The sequence below is a fragment of the Salvelinus namaycush genome, chromosome 34 (assembly GCF_016432855.1).
Source record: "Salvelinus namaycush isolate Seneca chromosome 34, SaNama_1.0, whole genome shotgun sequence".
NCBI classification, from domain to species: domain Eukaryota; kingdom Metazoa; phylum Chordata; class Actinopteri; order Salmoniformes; family Salmonidae; genus Salvelinus; species Salvelinus namaycush.
Genome location: NC_052340.1, coordinates 18,803,668 through 18,811,803, shown reverse-complemented (window position 1 = coordinate 18,811,803; position 8,136 = coordinate 18,803,668). Strand labels below are relative to the sequence as shown.

Genomic DNA, 8,136 nt, shown 5'->3' with positions numbered 1-8,136 from the left:
CGATGAATGGACGAAGGTTATCGTCATTTACGAAGTTTGGCCAACCTCCTAATGTTAAGTCCAAGACTTTGGAAAGCACTGGATCTTTCCTTGTTTCCTCTGCTATGTCTGAAGCAGATATGGGCAGTTCGTCAATGAGAGAGATCTGGAAGACTGCTCTATCATCTTCACTGTCGGAGTCACTATTGCATGGTAGTCTTGATAGTGCATCTGCATTTGCGTGATCACTGGATCGTCTGTACTCAATCTCGTAGTCGTAGGCTAACAATATCAGAGCCCAACGTTGCATTCGAAGTGCAGCAAGGGTTGGTATAGCTGATTTTGGTCCAAGGATGGCCAACAGAGGCTTGTGATCTGTCAGCAGTTGGAACTTCCTTCCGTACAGGTATTTGTGAAACTTCTTCACTCCGAATATTATGCTCAGGGCTTCCTTCTCAATTTGAGCATAATTTCTCTCACTTGGTGACAGAGTCCGTGATGCAAATGCAATAGGGTGTTCTTCACCTGACGATAGAACATGTGAGATGACGGCTCCTACTCCGTATGGAGATGCATCACACGCGAGTCTCAGCTTCATCTCTGTGTTGTAGTGGGCAAGCCACTTGCTCTTTAGCAGACGCTGTTTGCAAGTCTTGAATGCTTCTTCGCATTGTGGGGACCAATTCCACTTTGTATCGGCCTGCAGCAGTTGGTGAAGCGGATGCAACAATGTGGACAAGTTTGCCACAAACTTTCCGTAATAGTTCAGGAGCCCCAAAAATGACCTCAGCTCTGAGATATTTGTGGGTGCTGGTGCGTGTACGATTGCTTCCACCTTGCTGTTGGTTGGGTGCAGGCCTTGTGCATCAATCTTGTATCCGAGATACTCCACTGAGTCCTGGAGGAACTCACACTTGCTGCGTTTCATTCTCACTCCGTATTTCTCCAGTCTTGACATCACTTTGTCCAGCACTACAAGGTGCTCTCCAATGGTTGGTGCTGACACGAGGATGTCGTCCATGAAGCACACAACGTTGTCTATACCGTCCAAGATCTGATCCATTGTGTGTTGGAATATCGCTGGAGCTGTCGAGATTCCATAGGCCAAGCGATTGAATCTGAATAGCCCCTTGTGTGTATTGATGGTCAGATACTGTTCTGACTCCGGATCCAGCTTCAGTTGCTGATAAGCGAATGCCAGGTCCAGCTTACTGAAAACCTTCCCACCAGCTAGAGTGGCAAACAGATCTTCAGCGTTTGGTAGTGGATATTCCTCTGGTAGTATGCAGCGATTTACTGTGACCTTGTAGTCACCACACATTCTGACGGTCTTGTCTTTCTTTGGGACTACAACAATCGGAGCGGCCCAGTCGCTCCTCGCTACTTTCGTGATTATGTTATTCTTCTGTAGGCGGTCCAGTTCCTTCTCTACTGCTTCCTTAAGAGCATAGGGAACTGGACGTGGTTTGTGAAAGATAGGCTTGGTTCCTTCTTGCACTCTGACTTTTGCTGTGAAGTCTTGTATTTCGCCGTAGCCATCTTTGAAAAGTTCTTTGTGCTTCTCCAGCATGTTAGTGAGTGTAGCTTGACTCACTGGTTTGTCCTTTCTCAGACTGAAGATTTCTCCCCAGTTCAACTTGATCTTTTGTAGCCAGTTTCTGCCTAGCAAGGCTGATTTTTCTCCTTTAACAATGACAAGCGGTAGCGTCCACTCCTTCCCCTCATACCGGACTGGTACCTGGATCTGCCCTAACACAGGAATAGTGTCACCAGTGTATGAAGAAAGGCGGATGGACGTTGGCTGAAGAGGGCACTCTTTCAGTTTTTCTTTGTAGAGTCTCTCTGGAACCAGAGATACAGACGCTCCGGTGTCCAGCTGCATTTTTACCGGTTTTCCCGCTAACTCCATGTTGAGATAGATTCCATCTTTTTGTTGTTGAGCTGTGTACACTGTGGACAGTTCCAATACTGTTTCAGTAGTACCTTCCTCTTCTTGTGCTGCATCTGACACTTTGTGCGCTCTTGCTGTGCGTTTTGAGGCTTTACACACTTTCTGTAAATGTCCAACCTTTCCACAATTGTGGCACTTTACATTTTGGAATCGACATTCACTGTGCTGATGATTATCTCCCCCACATCTGTAGCAACTTGGCTTAGACCTTTGAGATGTGGGCTGCTTTGTTCTTGTGTAACCTTGAGGACGGGACTGAGAAAAGTGTGACTTTTGTGAGCCTTTTTCACCACGTGCATCACTGACCTTATGAACACCTTTCTGACGTTCTGCATATCCCGATAGCTCAATAGTATCCCTGTGGGCAAGCTCGAGTCCAAGTGCGATATCACAGGCTTTCCGAAAAGTCAGGTCCTTCTCTGACAGAAGCCTTCTGTGATATGCTTCACCTGTGAGACCACATACAAACTTGTCTCGAAGAGCATCATCAAGAAATTGTGCAAACTCACATGTACTTGCCAGCCTTTTCAAAGCAAGGATGTAGTCAGCCACGGTTTCCCCTTGACTCTGGTGACGTTGGTAAAATCTGAAACGTTCTGCAATGAGAATTGGCTTAGGCTTGAAATGCCTTGAAAGAGTATCAGTCAGTTCTGCATAGGTCAACTCCACTGCTTTTATTGGTTCAATGAGACCTTTCAGCAATCCATACTCAGTTGGACCCAAAACACTGAGAAATACGTCTGCTTTCTTTTCATCTTTGATTTCATTTGCAGCCAGCCAACGCTCAAAACGCTCCAAATAGGAATCAAAATCCTCTTTTGTAGCCTCAAACTCTGGTACTCGACCAATGGTTGCCATTTTCACAGTTAATTGTTCAGTTTCCTTATTCCTTGTATTCCTTAATTGTCTTCTAATTCTTCACTTCAGAAGTTTCTGCAATTACTTCGTTCACTGCACTCATTTGTAATAATGTACACACCGTGTTACGTTCCTTCTTCCTTTTTTTTTTTTCTTGACAATATTTCTCCACTGAGATCGCCTAATATCAATGGGTTCAATGACAGTTTTTATTTTTATTTTATTTAACCACCAGAGGGCAGTGTCGCTATTCTGGACTCCAATAGTCTTGCTACTTGGCAGCTCCTGAACACTGTATCTGCTAGCAGTGCTTAGCCTTTTTTTACTGGCGAAAGAAAATAAAAAAAATAACTGACGAATTACGTAATTATTTTGAGTTTCATTACTCACGCAACATTCTTCCCTTCAAGCAATGTCCGTTAAAGAAGTTTAATCACCTCGTCGCCACTGTAATATTTGTGTTGTGGAGAAATGACCAGGCAGGAGACGGAGTACAGTTAGTTTTCGTTTAGTCAAAACCTCTCGTGCTCTACAGTTCTCCCCGGGCACACTAGTGCGCATGTGCATTTCCTATTAGGTGTAGTAACGTAACACTGTCGTAATAATCACTGCTTAGTAACAGCATAGTAACTAATATAAACAGATGTAGATCCCAGATACTACACCCATCAGCTTTTATACGAATAACAATGTAATGATGACATTGTTTCCCTAGGTCATATTTCAATTCAGCCAATGAGTTTCAAGGGGCATGGATTTTAAATCTTCTGAAGAGACAGTTTGAGCATATATTAACAACAAAAAGCATTCAGTTGACAACCAGTTGTCCAATAGGGGGAGGGATTAACAGCACACTGTAGAGCAGAGTGATTTACAAGAAATGTGTGGCAGACTTAGAACAAATCACAGGATGTAGATGTGCATCTGCAGGTCACAGGTGCAAGTTGATGCAACATTTTCCCACATCCTATGATGTTCTGTACAAAACAACAGTACACAATAGAATGTAAATGATTTCTGCTTTTGCATGAGACCCACGTTTTGAAAGGCAGGGATGCTTTTGTTACTGGTTTTACTGGCGATGACATGGAGGGGAAACATGAGTAAGTAAGATGTGAATAACAGATCAGTAGGCCTATGTGTGGGTTTCAATCCGAGGCGAAGATGTCAAAGCTGTCAACAGTTTGCAAAATGTAAAAAGTTTGAAGTATGTAACTTCACCACAAGGTCACAGGTCTAGGTTATTATTTCCGTTTTGAATATAGTGAAGAAAAGCCTTGCTCTATGTTCTCACTCATCAATCGCAAAATAAAAAAATACACTTTAACAGCAGCTGAGACTTTATTTAACCTTTTTACAAAGCATGTTGAGATTTATAACAGGAAAATCATGTTTTGCTTTCAAGATAATATTTTTAATTTAATCTTTGTATTTAGTTCTTTAGAGCAAACATTTTAAAACAAAAACGTTGAGGCAATTTACACCAAGGTAAACATAAATGTATAGTAGAAATATGAGTAATATTTTATAGGAAACCTTACCGTATAGAATACTTTAAAAACACAGACATCACAGTGTAAGTCAATTATCTCCATATGTAGAAATATGCAATACGTAACAAAATAATGAACAAATTCAAAACAAAGTGGCTCATCAATCATGTGGCTTTGTCATATTTCAAAGTTCTCATAATACAAACATGAGTCACTTTTAAAAAGTGTGCTATATTCTAATTGAGTAATATTTTGTATAAAACCGTACCATATAAAATATTTTAAAACACAGTCATCACAGTAAATTATCTGAATATGTATGAATGTACAATACTAAAAAAATACAAAAAAATACTCAAAACAAAGCGTCTCTTGGATCACATGGCTTTATCATATTTCAAAGTTCTCATTAAATCACTCAACAATGCAAATTTCTTATGTGCATTTTGGCTGCTAAGGCTAAAGTTCAGTGGAACACCATGCAGATCCAGCGTGCAGTTGGAAAATTCCCCAAGTTACACAAGGCTCCAGCTTTCAAAAGGCTAATTTAGCATTTAGCACTAATCTTACCAGTGACAGAGCATCACTCAGCATCCATTGCTATATCCTTTTGATGGCGTCGTTTGAAAAAGCCACACTGCAAGTTCGAAAAGGAAAGATTAGAATAGTGATGCCTTGATACTTTAACCGAAATAATGTACTGTACACACAAGGCAGTCAGACCTGGGTTTAAATTGAAATCTTTCAAGTAGTTTTAGTGTTTGATTTAGCCTGTCTTGAGTGCCAGATTGGCAGGGTTTGCTCTTCTACGATTATTTTATTGGTTCATGTATGCTCAATCAAGCCCAATCTAAAGTAGTTGAACATGTATTCGATGTACAAAAACATCAAAAACACTCATTATTACCTTAACGAGTACGACAATGATTATCGCTAGAAATAGAAAGCCTCCAATGGAGCCTCCGATGATGACGGGCAATGATTTCTCCACTGCCAGTTTGATAATCATCACCTCCACCTAGGAAGCAGAACCACAAAGCAGAGCAGACAGAGCAAGATCGTTAAACTTTTCCAATATTGTATGTAAATTAATAAATACACATTTTCAACTATTCTATTCAATTATTTAAATCTGACATCTCTATTATTGAACGTTTAACCCACTGATTCCATCGATCTCAATTCCAGTGCTTCAAATCGGTCTTCATCAAATCCCAGAGTGGCTTTAGCTGTAATCTTCTCAGATTTACTCTGTAATGATTGATGATTGATGATGGATGCTCACAACAAAGCATTTTGACCATAAAAATCATAAAATGTGTAAGGATCTTCATCTCTATATTGCAGAGGAAGTCAATAAAGGTGCATCTACCAACCAAAACGTTGCTGATTGAAGCCTCAACCTCAACCGTGATTTCCTGTACATCTGTCACTGAACACTGAATGAGATACTCCACGGAGGCCTGGAGGAAGAACACATATTTACTACTCAAAAGGCAACATGTTCTCATTATGTCAAAATAGTGACATTTAACCATTGTAGATATAAGTTATTTTGGCTAATATATTTCTTATTTGTCATTTCTTGCTGACAAATTAAGACAAATATGCTGCATAATATTTTAATTTCATGAATCATTTTATATTATAGGTGTAATAAGAAAGGATGGAACTCACTTTTACTTCTGGATTTCCACATCTCCCCTGGAATCCAAACCAAATGATTATGTCAGGGACCGAATACTGGGTACCAAATATTAGAACAATAGAAATATCTGGATGTTTTTAACATACCTTAGGTGTAATACTCTTGATTGTAATTGTGGTGTAACGTGCCTGTACTGTTATTGTAATGTTAACGCGTATAGTTGCATTGTGTTCGTTCTCGCCGTGAAGCTGGAAGGGAGAAAATATTTGTAGAAAGATGCAAACATACACATTATAGAACTCGAAAGTACATTTCCTGAAGAAAATGTGTGTGCTTGCTAGCTTGTCTTGAAGGATCATTTGATTGATAGGATAGGACAGCCTGAACATGTGAAAGTTGGTTTGGTGTCTCTAGCTTGAACTGTTCAACAGTTACTATTGTTGTTGGTGGGTTATTTTATGCTAATTTGATCTAATTTGAATTGTTATCGTTTATAACGTTTTGAAAATGTTCGTTTTTTATGTTTTTATTTGAAATGGTTAACGAGCAGTAGCATTTGAAGTGTCACTGTGTTCTTGTGGTTGACACCAAATTCCTGATGATTTATGCTAATTTATGCAAACGTGGTTATGATACATAGGTATAAATAGCATAAACAATTATTTGAGTTAAGTTGGAACAGTCTGGACATTCTAAAGTTTGTTTGGTCTCGATAGCTTATAGGTGGTTTAAACACTAGAGTGGGCAGAATAGTAATATGTACGTACAATTCTAGAGTGGTCTTGCTTTCAGCAAGCACATTAAAGACGCAAACATGCTTTTGTCATGCTTTTGTCACTTCTATATTAGACTACTGCAATGCTCTACTCTCCGGCTACCCCGATAAAGCACTGAATAAACTTCAGTTAGTGCTAAACACGGCTGCTAGAATCTTGACTAGAACCAACATATGTGTACATATTACTCCAGTGCTAGCCTCTCTACACTAGCTTCCTGTTAAGGCTAGGGCTGATTTCAATGTTTTACTGTAAACCTACAAAGCATTACATGTACTTGCTCCTACCTATGTTTCCGATTTGGTCCTGTCGTACATACCTACACGCACGCTACGGTCACAAGACGTAGGCCTCCTTATTGTCCCTAGAATTTCTAAGCAAACAGCTGGAGGCACAGCTTTCTCCTATAGAGCTCCATTTTTATGGAATGGTCTGCCAATCCATGTGAGAGATGCAGAATCGGTCTCAACATTTTAAGTCTTTACTGAAGACTCATCTCTTCAGTAGGTCCTATGATTGAGTATAGTCTGGCCCAGGGGTGCGAAGGTGAATGGCAAGGCACTTGGTGGATGAACCGCCCTTGCTGTCTCTGCCTTGCCGGTTCCCCTCTCTCCACTGGGATTCTCTGTCTCTAACCCTATTACGGAGGCTGAGTCACTGGCTTTCTAGTGCTCTTCTATGCCGTCCCTAGGAGGGGTGCGTCACTTGAGTGGGTTGAGTCACTGACGTGATCTTCCTGTCCGGTTTTGCGCCCCCTCAAGCTTGTGCGGTGGAGGAGATCTTTGTGGGCTATATTCAGTAAGTTGGTGGTCTGTTGATATCACTCTAGTGGTGTGGTGGCTGTGCTTTGGCAAAATGGGTATGGTTATATCCTGCCTGGTTGCACCCTCCCCCATCTCAGCCTCCATTATCTATGCAGCAATAGTCTATGTGCTGGGGGGCTAGAGTCAGTCTGTTATATCTGGTGTAATTCTCCTGTCTTATCTGGTGTCCTGTGTGAATTTAAGTATGCTCCCTCTAATTCTCTCTCTCCCTCCTCTCCCAGAGGACCTGAGTCCTATGACCATGCCTCAGGACTACCTGGCCTGATGACTCCTGGCTGTCCCCAGTCCACCTGGTCATGCTGCTGCTCCAGTTTGAACTATTCTGCCTGCGGCTATGGAACCCTGACCTGTTCACCGTACGTTTTTGTCTTGTCCCGTACTGACTGATTGACTCGACCTCGACCTCTCTCTCGACCTCTCTCTCGACCTCTCTCTCGATCTCTCATTGCTTGGCTGTGAAAAGCCAACTGACATTTACTCCTGAGGTGCTGACCTATTGCACCCTCTACAACCACTGTGATTATTATTTGACCCTGCTGGTCATCTATGAACGTTTGAACATCTTGAAGAACGATCTGGCCTTAATGGCCATGTACTCTTATAAATC

General features: G+C 41.2%; 1 long non-coding RNA gene across 1 annotated transcript; it reads right to left on the bottom strand.

Moving 5' to 3' along the window:
- Positions 1 to 4,193: 4,193 nt before the first annotated feature.
- LOC120029117 lies at positions 4,194 to 5,542 on the bottom strand. The gene is made up of 3 exons (XR_005473565.1): positions 5,446 to 5,542; positions 5,189 to 5,299; positions 4,194 to 4,918 (listed from the first exon to the last, which is right to left on the bottom strand). It is a non-coding gene; the product is annotated as an uncharacterized LOC120029117 (long non-coding RNA).
- Between the last annotated feature and the right edge of the window lie 2,594 nt (positions 5,543 to 8,136).